A 12,187-nucleotide genomic window follows, 5' to 3' on the forward strand; every position below is an offset into this window, starting at 1 on the left:
AAATATGGCACCGGTCTACGATAATCAGCAAGTAGCCATCTAAAAGCATCAAGATAATTATGCTATATCACCCAAACATGACAACAAAATACATTGCAGGGATCCACTCATGTTTCTTGACAAAAGATGAACACTGAGCTACGACCAATTCATCCATTAACAGGTTCAAACAAGCATGGAAAAAGTGCAAATGATAACAGGTTTCAGACTTGGTGAAATTAACACAAGTCTGGAATTTAACAACAGGTAGCACACTTTAGAGCATGAAAACTACAAGCTACAGGAACTTAACATGGCAAAGCAAGGCTTGGAATGAAGCTACTCAAAGCACTTAACAAAAGTCCCTTAGTGACCTTGACCCAAAAGGGCTCAGAAAATACAATTGCAAGCATGTGAACATGGCAAAAACATAATCAGATTACAACCTTAGTGAAAAACTGGAGCATGCAAATCTGTTAACAAGTAGGCATGTTTACGAGCTCAATGCACTCACTATAGAGCATGGCATGACACACTAAGCATACACCCATCAAGAATGCATGGCATAGAAGCTAGACATGGCAAGAAGAACAACATAGCATGCACGGATCAATAGCAACATCCTCGGCAAAATCGCTAACAAGTCAACAATCTTCCAGGATTCACGAAATAGCAAAAGTAGAGCTCGATTGACTCAAGCTAGGGTGCTCCGTAAATGCAAACAAAGACATGGACGGATATAGAACCAAAATGTTAACAAATCATCCTTAGTGATCATCCTCAAAAGAGGCACGGATGAGTAGGAAACAACATGAACATATGGCATACCGACAAAATCAGGACAAGGACTTAGAGAAATTCTAAGTCCCTGAAATCAGCATTACCGAATACGCTACTTTGCAAGCTTGTGCTAGTCACCACACATATCACAAAAATACATGGTAAGCACCTTTGTAAAGATGGCATGGCATATAACAAAACTCATGTAGAGCTCAGGAGCATATCATGCACACATTAATCATGGCAAAAATGAAAAATAGCAATTTGATGAAACAGATCTGACAATTTTATCACATAGCCCTCTTCCAACAGCATTTCGGGCATCAAGATGAGCTCAAATGAAAATGATGCAATGAGATGAAATGATGTACTCGTTGAGACGAACATTTTGATATGCTACACGCGCAAATCGGAGCCACGGGTGTGGAGTTACGACATGATGAAAATCACAAAAAAACTAGGGTTACGGGATAAAAGTCAACCGCTAGACGATCCAGATCTGGCCGGCAAGCACTATAGCAGCTCGAGGCGCCCGAGGTCTCCGGCGAGCCGGTGAGCTTGTTCCGGCTAGGGAGGAGTGAGGGGATGCCGGAGGGTGCCGGATCCGAGGCCGGGGAGTCGTCGGCGAGCTCCTCGGCGAACGGCGGTGACTCCGGCGCGGTGATGCGGCGCTCGGGCGAAGAGGAGGCGACGTCCGGCGATGGTGGCGGCGGCCGGAGTGGCGGAGCCGCGGCGGAGGCGGCGGAGCGCGGCGCGGGCGTGGGAGGAGAAGCGGCGCGGGCGCGGGCGTCGGTCGGCGGCAGCCTGGGCCGGGGAGGGCCCGCTATGGGCTCGCGGGCCCGCGGGGTCGGTGGCGATGTGCGCGCCCGGGCGGCGAATCAGACGGTGACAAGTGGCGGCGGCGAGGAGAAAACGGACATGTCCGTCGGTGGAGATGTGTCCGGCGGCGCGGGGAGCTAAGTTAGGGTTGGATCTGATCCGGAATTTCGGGGAGGGGTGCTCTTATATAGGTAGGAGGAGCTAGGAAGCTCAAAATGAGGTGCGGTTTTCGGCCACGTGATCGTGATCGAACGCTCTAGATGATGGAAGGGTCTTTGTTGGGTTTTGGGCCAAATTGGAAGGGTGTTGGGCTGCAACACAAACGAGGCCTTCTCGGTCCCTCGGTTAACCGTTGGAGTATCAAACGAAGTCCAAATGGTACGAAACTTGAGAGGCAGTCTACTGGTAGTAACCCAAGGCCGCATGGCAAGTTTCGGTCCAATCTGGAAATGTTTACCCCCACACACGAAAAGAGGTAGAAAGGGGCATCGGAGGAGATAGGAGCGCCGGAATGCAAAACGGATAACGGGGAAAATGCTCGGATGCATGAGACGAACACGTATGCGAATGCAATGCACATGAGAACATGATATGAGATCCATGACAAAGGCAACAACACACGGAGACAAAAGCCTGAACCCGAGGAAAATAAAATAACTTAGCGCCGGAAACGGCAAGAGTTGTGATACACATAAGTTAAATTACATCTGGGGTGTTACAACACTCCACCACTACGAAAGGATCTCGTCCCGAGATCTAGGACTGGAAAAACTCTGGGTACTCAGAACGGAGGTGATCCTCGCGTTCCCAGGTGGCTTCACGGTCCGAATGGTGTGACCACTTGACTTTGAGGAATTTGATTGACTTATTGCGAGTCTTGCGTTCAGTCTCTTCAAGAATAGCAACTGGGTGCTCACGCTAAGAAAGGTCTCCTTGGAGATCAATGTCTTCGAAGTTGACAGTGCGGTCAGGGGTCTTGAAGCACTTGCAGAGCTGAGAGACATGGAACACGTCGTGCACATTTGCAAAGTTTGAAGGAAGCTCGAGTTGATAGGCGAGATCGCCTCTCTTGCTGACGATCTTGAAAGGGCCCACGTATCTAGGGGCAAGCTTCCCTTTGATACCGAAGTGACAAGTACCTTTCATTGGAGAGACGCGGAGGTAAACATGGTCTCCGATCTCGAAAGCCAAATCATGATGCTTACTATTATAGTAGCTCTTCTGGCACGATTGCACTGCTTTGAGGTTATCACGAATGACTTTGCACATTTCCTCTACCTCTGTGACCAAGTCATTTCCAAGAAGTTGACGTTCACCGGTCTCTGACCAGTTAAGAGGAGTACGGCACTTCCTGCCATAGAGAATTTCAAATGGGGCCTTGCCCGAACTTGCTTGAAAGCTGTTGTTGTCGGAAAACTCGGCATATGGAAGACAATCTTCCCACTTCATACCGAAAGAGATAACGCAAGCCCTGAGCATATCTTCGAGAATCTGATTGACACGCTCGACTTGACCGCTAGTTTGAGGATGAAAAGCTGTGCTGAACCGGATGTTGGTGCCCATGGCCTTCTGAAAAGAATCCCAAAACTTGGAGGTAAAGATGCTGCCACAGTCTAAAGACATCAACTGCGGAATGCCATGCAGAGAGACAATCCGAGAGGTATACAGCTCCGCCAATTGACCTGCAGTGATAGACTCTTTGATAGGCAGGAAATGAGCCACTTTAGTGAGTTTGTCGATGACAACGAATATAGCATCATTGCCACGCTTGGACTTTGGAAACCCAGTCACGAAGTCCATCTCAATGTGGTCAAACTTCCATTCTGGAATGGCAAGAGGTTGGAGGAGACCAGCTGGTCGTTGGTGTTCTGCCTTCACTCTTCTTCAGACATCACATTCATTCACGAACTGAGCAATCTCGCGCTTCATTCGAGTCCACCAATAAGCCTGCTTGAGGTCCTGGTACATCTTCGTACTCCCAGGGTGGATGGAGAGGAGTGAATTGTGAGCCTCGTTCGTAATGACTTTACGAAGGTCACCTTTAGGCACAACAATGCGATCCTCGAAGAAGAGAGTATCCTTGTCATCAAGGCGATAGCACTTGTACTTGGGTTGACTCTTGGCAATCCCAATCTTCACCTTCTTCACCATAGCATCAAGAAGTTGAGCCTCGCGAATCTGATCTTCCAAAGTAGGAGAGACTTGAAGGTTGGCGAGGAAACCTTGAGGAACAACTTGCAGATTGAGTTTGCAGAAAGCTTCACAAAGCTCGGGTTGGTAAGGCTTGAGAATCAGACTGTTGCAGTAAGCCTTCCTGCTCAAAGCGTCTGCAATTACATTGGCCTTGCCTGGGGTATATTCGATGCTCGTATTATACTCTTGAATCAGTTCGACCCAACGGGTCTGCCTGAGGTTGAGATTAGGCTGTGTGAAGATGTACTTGAGACTCTTGTGGTCAGTGAAAATGTCCACTTTTCTTCCCAATAAGAGATGTCTCCAAGTCAAAAGAGCATGCACAACTGCCACCAACTCGAGGTCATGAGTGGGGTAGTTCTTCTCGTTGGGCTTGAACTGGCGAGGGGTATAAGCCACAACTTTCTTCTCTTGCATCAACACTGCACCAAGACCTTGAAGAGAGGCATCGCAGAAGACCTCGAACGGTTTGGATTCATCAGGAGGAGTCAGAACTGGAGCAGTGACTAATTTCTCTTTCAAAGTGTTGAAAGCGATGTCACATTCCGGAGACCAAACGTACTTGACGTGCTTCTGGAGAAGGTTTGAAAGAGGCTTCGCGATATTTGAAAAGTTCTCAACGAACCTTCGACAATAGCTTGCGAGACTAAAGGAAGATGCGGAGTTGCTTCACGTTCTGAGGTGGTTCCCAATTCACAATTGCATACACCTTCTCAGGATTCACCGCTATGCCCTTGGTAGAGATGATATGCCCAAGGTAGAGAACCTCATCGAGCCAAAACTCGCACTTTGAGAACATGGCGTAGAATTGATGTTCTCTAAGCTTACAAGCACCAAACGCAAGTGCTTGGCATGATCTTCCTTGTTCTTGGAAAAGACCAAAATGTTATCCAGGTAGACCAAGACGAAGTCATTTGTGTAGGCGTTGAAGATGAAGTTCATCATGCGAGAGAAAGTCGGAGGAGCGTTGACGAGGCCAAAAGACATGACAATGTATTCATATGAACCATAGCTTGTTCTCAACGCCGTCTTGGGGATATCTTGCTCACGGATTCGAATCTGGTGATAGCCCATACGAAGATCAAGCTTGGAGAATACTTGAGCACCTTTGAGTTGTTCAAACAGCTCGTTGATGTTGGGAAGTGGGTACTTGTTCTTTATATTCTTCTTGTTCAATGGACGGTAGTCAACACAAAGTCGGTCCATTCCATCCTTCTTCTTCACAAAAAGAACTCCACAACCCCACGGAGAAGAAGTAGGTCGGATGAGACCCATTCACTCTTGAATATCGAGTTGCTTCTTCAGCTCCTTCAACTCCTCAGGTCCAAGCTTGTAAGGACGTTTGCAAATAGGTTTCGTGCCAGGCTCAAGATCGATGACGAATTCAACTGGCCAGTGCGGAGGCATTCCTGGAAGCTCTTCTGGAAAGACGTCTTGATATTCGCAAACGACTGGAATTTGAGAGATGGCATCCAGTTCACCCTTCTCATTGAGTGAAAACAGACGGATGGTATCATCACGAGCGGCAAAGACAATTACATCCTCAGATGAATGAGTCAATTGAATCTGCCTGGCAGCACAATCAAGATGAGCCTTGTGCTTAGGAAGCCAATCCATTCCAAGAATAAGATCAATATCCGAGTTACCAAGGACCACTGGAGAGGACAAAAACTTGTAGTCTCCCAACATGATAGAGACATCGGGAGCAACCAAACTAGAAGTCAAAAGCTTGCCGGGAGAAACAACTTGCATGACTTTGGGCATAACCTCAGTATCAACATTGTGCTTCGATGCAAAAGGGAATGACAAGAAAGAATGCGATGCACCAGTGTCAAAAAGTACTTTTGCAGGAACATCGTTAACAGGAAGGTTACCCATGATGACATCTGACGAGTCCTCTGCCTGAGCTGCATTCATCAAGTTGACCTTGGCGTACTTGGGGTTATGCTTGACCACAGCTGTATTTGCCGATCTCACAGGAGGAGGAGGAGGGAGACACCTCTGATTGAAGCATTTGTTGGCATAGTGACCCTTCTATTGGCACTTGTTGCACGTGACCTCTAAAAGCGGACAATGATACAGAGCACTTGATCTTGGAGCTTGAGACGAAGTCTTGTTCTGAAAGCCAGGGTTGGGTGGGTGGGAAGATCCACTGCCACCTTTGCTCTTCTGCTGATAAGGCTGACGGAACGGAGGAGGAGGAAGCCAATACTTCTGCTGCTTAGCCACTTGAGTTGAGGAAGAAGGAGTAGCATCTCTGACTCGCTTCTTGGAAGCATCGCACTTCAGTTGAGCAGTCTCTTGCTTCTTTGCCATGTTGTAAAACTCACAGTACCTCTTGGGCTCAAAGAGAACAAGAGCTAGCTGGATTTCTTCTCTGAGACCACCCCTGAACTGGTATATCATGCTCTTCTCGTTAGGGACATCTTGCTTAGCAAAACGGGCGAGCTTCTGAAACATCTTGTTGTACTCATAAACAGACATAGAGCCTTGCTTCAGGTTGCGGAATTCCTCACGCTTGCTTTCAACCACGCTCTGAGGAATATGATGAGCTTTGAAGTCTTGACGGAATTCATCCCAGGTGATCACACGGCCTCCTATGGAATCTTTGTACTGCTGAAACCATTATGCAGCTTGGTCTTTGAGTTGGAAGGAAGCGAACTTGACAAAGTCCTCAGGCCTGACGTTACTGCACTCGAATGCTTGCATATGTCCACGAGCCAATCATCAGCGTCTGTTGCCTCAACACAATTGCTGAAGGTCTTTGGCTGGTTAGCAAGGAACTGGTAGAGTGTAGCAAAGTGATTCTGATTGTTGCCTTGGCCCTAGTTCCCTTGGTTGCGCTCTTGAAGAAGTTGCATGATCAGCTGCGTGTTTGCATTGGTAGCGGCCATCACAGCTTGCCATGCCTCCGAAGGTGGAGGTGGTGGTGGCGGATCAGGATTCGGAGTCATGCATGTTGGAGGAGCCATCCTGAAGAGGTGACATCCATTAGCACATTGACAGACAAATAACGAAGCTGAATCAAACTGGTTGAAATTGCAACATATAGTCTTCACATCCGAACAAAATGAATGAATGCATTCCAATCGAAATGGTCACATATCCATAAATTGAGAAGCCACTTATAATTGAGGAAGAATAAAAACAACAAGGTACGGAACAAGAACGAATACTTGGTGAGGATCACCCAATCCCAAACCAAATATCCGCGGAAGAAGAACTAGAGCTAAAAGAATTCCCACCTATGAAACTCCCGAACCTTTCCGGTTATGCAATCAGGTGTTGGGAATACAGGGGAAGCATAATATCTCACCCAAATCTAGCAAATCCTACATCCAGCTGTATCCATCCTTCAACACATAACCGAGAAAAAACTTCGGAAATCATCTACCTCAACCTTCGAAAAGCATCCATTATACAAGTTATGGCAATACTCCCAAACTCCCGCCCCAGTACTGGGTGGCGTCGAGGTTATCTCACCAATAACTGCATAAAAGAGATTTTCGATGTCGGCGAAACTCAGGTATTCCAAAATCTCAACGATAAAATTGTGACGACAACACCTCGGAGCTCAACTCCCCGGGACACTGCCACAACCCCTATGACAGGAGGCACCAAGAACAATGTTCTCGTCACAAATCGATCGGAATGATTCCAAGATACTCGCGTGATCCTAAAATTTTTTTAGTGAAATTTGAGAAGAGAAGAGTCAAAACTCTATGTTAGGATGCCTTACCAGAGCGATGAAAGGACTGGGAAGTAAAAAGAATTCCTAAACTCTCCGATATATAATTCCTAAATGACTCAAAACATTTTTCTAGACTCAACAATGCCAACGATTCGATCAAGCAGGGGGCTCCTAAGGTCGGGGAAGGCTCTGATTACCAACTTGTAACGCCGTCGATGCGGCTATATCTCCTACGTGTCGAAGAACGACTTAGAGGCAAAACGGCATTGAAAGCAATGTCGCAAGTAAGGTAATCGTCACAACAACCCATGTAAATAGATAATAGGGGAAAAAGGCACATAGTTGGCTTACACTCGCCACGTCACACAAATACATGAATAACATTACAATCACCCAATACACTCATGGTCCGACTACGGTACCAAAATAAAAGATCAACCCCAATATGCGACACGGTCCCGATCGCCCCAACTGGGCACCACTACTGATCATCAGGGAAAGACACATAGTAACGGCGTGAGTCTTCATCGAACTCCCACTTGAGCTCAAGCGCATCATCTGGAACGGTATCGTCGGTCCCTGCACCTGGTTTGGAAGTAATCTGTGAGTCACGGGGACTCAGCAATCTCGCACCCTCGCGATCAAGACTATTTAAGCTTATAGGTAAGGGAAGGTAATACGTGGAGCTGCAGCAAGCGACTAGCATATATGGTGGCTAACCTGTTCGCAAAAGAGAGCGAGAAGAGAAGGCAAAGCACGAACGAAGAACTAAAGAACAACCTACGGCAAATATTACTCCAACATCATGTTCACTTTCCGGACTCCGCCGAGAAGAGACCATCACGGTTACACACGCGGTTTATTCATTTTAATTAAGTTAAGTTTAATGTTATCTACAACCGGACATTAACAAATTCCCATCTGCCCATAACCGCGGGCTAGGCTTTCGAAAGTTCAAATCCCTACAGGGGAGTCCCAACTTAGCCCATTACAAGCTCTCATGGTCAACGAAGGATATTCCTTCTCCTGACACATTCCGATCAGACTCGGTATCCCGGTTCTACAAGACATCTTCGACAATGGTAAAACAAGTCCAGCAACACCGCCCGAATGTGTTGACAAATCCCGATAGGAGCTGCACATATCTCGTTCTCAGGGCACACTCATATGAGACTAGCTACGAGTAAAAAAACCAACCCTCAAGTTTCCCCGAGGTGGCCCCGCAGGCAGCTCAGTTGGACCAACACTCAGAGGAGCATTGGCCCAGGGGGGGTTTAAATAAGATGACCCTCGGGCTCCGGAAACCCAAGGGAAAAAGAGGCTAGGTGGAAAATGGTAAAACCAAAGTTGGGCATTGCTGGAGGAGTTTTATTCAAGGCGAACTATCAAGGGGTTCCCATAATCACCCAACCGCGTAAGGAACGCAAAAACCGGGAACATAACACTGATATGACGGAAACTAGGGCGGCAAGAGTGGAACAAAACACTAGGCAAAAAGGCCGAGCCTTCCACCCTTTACCAAGTATATAGATACATTAATATAACAAGATAATATAGTAATATCCCAACAGTAAAACAATGTTCCAACAAGGAACGATCTCCAAACTTCACCTGCAACTAGCAACGTTATAGGAGGGGCTGAGCAAAGCAGTAACATAGCCAATAAACGGTTTGCTAGGACATGGTGGGTTAGAGGTTTGACATGGCAATTTGGGAGGCATGATAAGCAAGTGGTAGGCATCGTAGCATAGGCATAGCAAAAGAGCAAGCATCTAGCAAGCAAAGATAGAAGTGATTTCGAGGGTATGATCATCTTGCCTGCAAAGTTGTCAGAGTTGGCTTGATCCTCGTAAGCACACTCAACGGGCTCCTCATTAGCGAACTCGTCTCCCGGCTCTACCCAAACAAGACAAACAAGCAAAACTAACACAATCAACCACATTCAATGCTCGAACAACATGATGCAACCATGGTATGCTATGCGGGATGCGATATGTGATGCATATGCAAGATTTGACAAGGAATGATTGAAACTGGCCTCAAATTCGAAATCCAAGAGTGCCACTGGAATGTGAGGTGATTTCGGTTGAAATCGATATAAAGATCACCGAAATCGGATGCAAGGTTTGGAAATGGCAAGCAAAACAAATATGGCACCGGTCTGCGATAATCAGCATGTAGCCATCTAAATGCATCAAGATAATTATGCTACAGCACTCAAACATGACAACAACATACATGGCAGGGATACACTCATGATGCTTGACAAAAGATGAACACTTAGCTACGGCCAATTCATCCATTAACAGGTTCAAACAAGCATGGCAAAAGTCCAAATGATAAACATGTTTCAGACTTAGTGAAATTAACACAAGTCTCGAATTTAACATCAGGTAGCACACTTTGGAACATGAAAACTATATGCTACAGGAACTTAACTTGGAAAAGCAAGGCATGAAATGAAGATACTCAAAGCACTTAACAAAAGTCCCTTAGTGACCTTGAGCCAAAAGGGATGAGAAAATACAATTGCGAGCATGTGAACATGGCAAAAACATAATCAGATTACAGACTTAGTGAAAAACTGGAGCATGCAAATCTGTTAATGAGTAGGCATGTTTACGAGCTCGATGCACTCACTAAGGATCTTTGCATGACAAACTAAACATACACCCAGCAAGAATACATGGCATAGAAGCGATACATGGCAAGAACAACAACATAGCATGCACGGATCAATGGCAACATCCTCGGCAAAATCGCTAACAAGTCAACAATCTGCCAGGATTCACGAAATAGCAAAAGTAGAGCTCGATTGACTCAATCTAGGATGCTCCATAAATGCAAACAAAGACATGGATGGATAGAGCACCACAGTGTTAACAAATCATCCTTACTGATCATCCTCAAAAGAGGCACGGATCACTAGGAAACAACATGAACATAAGGCATAATGACAAAATCAGGACAAGGACTTAGAGAATTTCTAAATACCTGAAATACATGGAAAGAACCTCTGTAAAGCTTGTGCTAGTCACCACACATATCACAAAAATACATGGAAAGAACCTCTATAAAGATGGCATGGCATATAACAAAACTCATGTAGATCTCAGGAGCATATCATGCACACATTAATCATGGCAAAAATGACAAATAGCTATTTCATGAAACAGATCTGACAATTTAACCACATAGCCCTCTTCCAATAGCATTTCGGGCATCAAGATGAGATCCAATGAAAATGATGCAATGAGATGAAATGATGTACTCTCTGAGGCGAACATTTTGATATGCTACACGCTAAATCGGAGCTACGGATGCGGAGTTACGGCATGATAAAAAACGCACAAAAACTAGGGTTTCGGGGGAATAAAGTCAACCGAGTGGATTTAGATCTGAGATCCGGCCCGATCCACTGTAGCGCTGCACGCGGCCCGAGGATGACCATCGCCGGAGAAGAAGCGGCCGGCGGGGGCGTGGCCGCCGGAGAGAGGGACTGGCCGGGGCGGCGTGGTGCGGTGGCGGCGGAGGTGGTGTTGATGGCGGTGGTGGCCGGGCGGCACCGGAGGCGGTTCGGCGGCGAGCGGGGTCGGTGGTGTCGGCGCCAGCGACGAGGAAGGCGCGGCGAAGGCAGCAGCCGGTGCGAGCGGCGCGGCGAGGAAGGCGCAGCCCCGGGCGGCGAAGAAGACGAGCTGGGCAACGGGGCGATTTGGGCCGGGAGGGCCACCCGCGGGCTTCGGCGGGCTGGCGGCGGTGGGAGGGGCCGGTGCCACGTGGCAGCACGCTATTGGCGCGGGGCGGCGGCGGCAGCTTTGTCCGGCCGGACCAGACGTGGCCGGCGCGGCGGATGTGCGGGGAGCTAGGGTTAGGGTGCGAATGACCCGGGATTTTTGGGGAAGAGACACTTTTATAGGTAGGAGGCGCTAGGAGAGTCCAAATGAGGTGCGGTGTTTGGTCACGCTATCGTGATCGAACGCTCTAGACGATAGGAAAGGCTTAGGTGGGTTTTGGGCCAAATTGGAAGGGTGTTGGGCTGCAACACAAACGAGGCCTTCTCGGTCCCTCGGTTAACCGTTGGAGTATCAAACGAAGTCCAAATGGTACAAAACTTGACAGGCGGTCTACCGGTAGTAAACCAAGGCTGCTTGGCAAGTCTCGGTCCAATCCGGAAATGTTTAACCCCCACACACAAAAAGAGGTAGAAAGGACCACCGGAGGAGACAGTAGTGCTGGAATGCAAAACGGACAACGGGGAAAATGCTCGGATGCATGAGACGAACACGTATGCAAATGCAATGCACATGATGACATGATAAGAGATGCAAGACAAAGGTAACAACGCACGAATACAAAAACCAGAACCCGAGGAAAATAAAATAACTTAGCGCCGGAAACGGCAAGAGTTGGAGTACATATAAGGTAAATTACATCCGGGGTGTTACATGTACAAAGCGGACAAGATCTTTATTAGAGCGGTAGCCGAATCCGGCCTCTTACGGCCGTGGCGGGTGGCGTCGTCCTCCCCGTTGAAGTCCCACATGGGGTGGCCTCTATACTGAAGCGGCTGCACCCCTCGCATGATGCATGCGGCCATGACCCCAATCATGGTCAGTCCGGAATGAGCTAACAATCTTATCCGGCCCATCAGGTAAAGAACGTCCTTGTAACTTTCCCTCTGAGGGCTCCGTGGACGCCAGCTTAGGCACTTCTTTAGGGGAGCAC

This window comes from Triticum urartu, chromosome 4A (assembly GCF_056163025.1).
Source record: "Triticum urartu cultivar PI428250 chromosome 4A, HENAU_Tu73, whole genome shotgun sequence".
NCBI classification, from domain to species: Eukaryota; Viridiplantae; Streptophyta; class Magnoliopsida; order Poales; family Poaceae; genus Triticum; species Triticum urartu.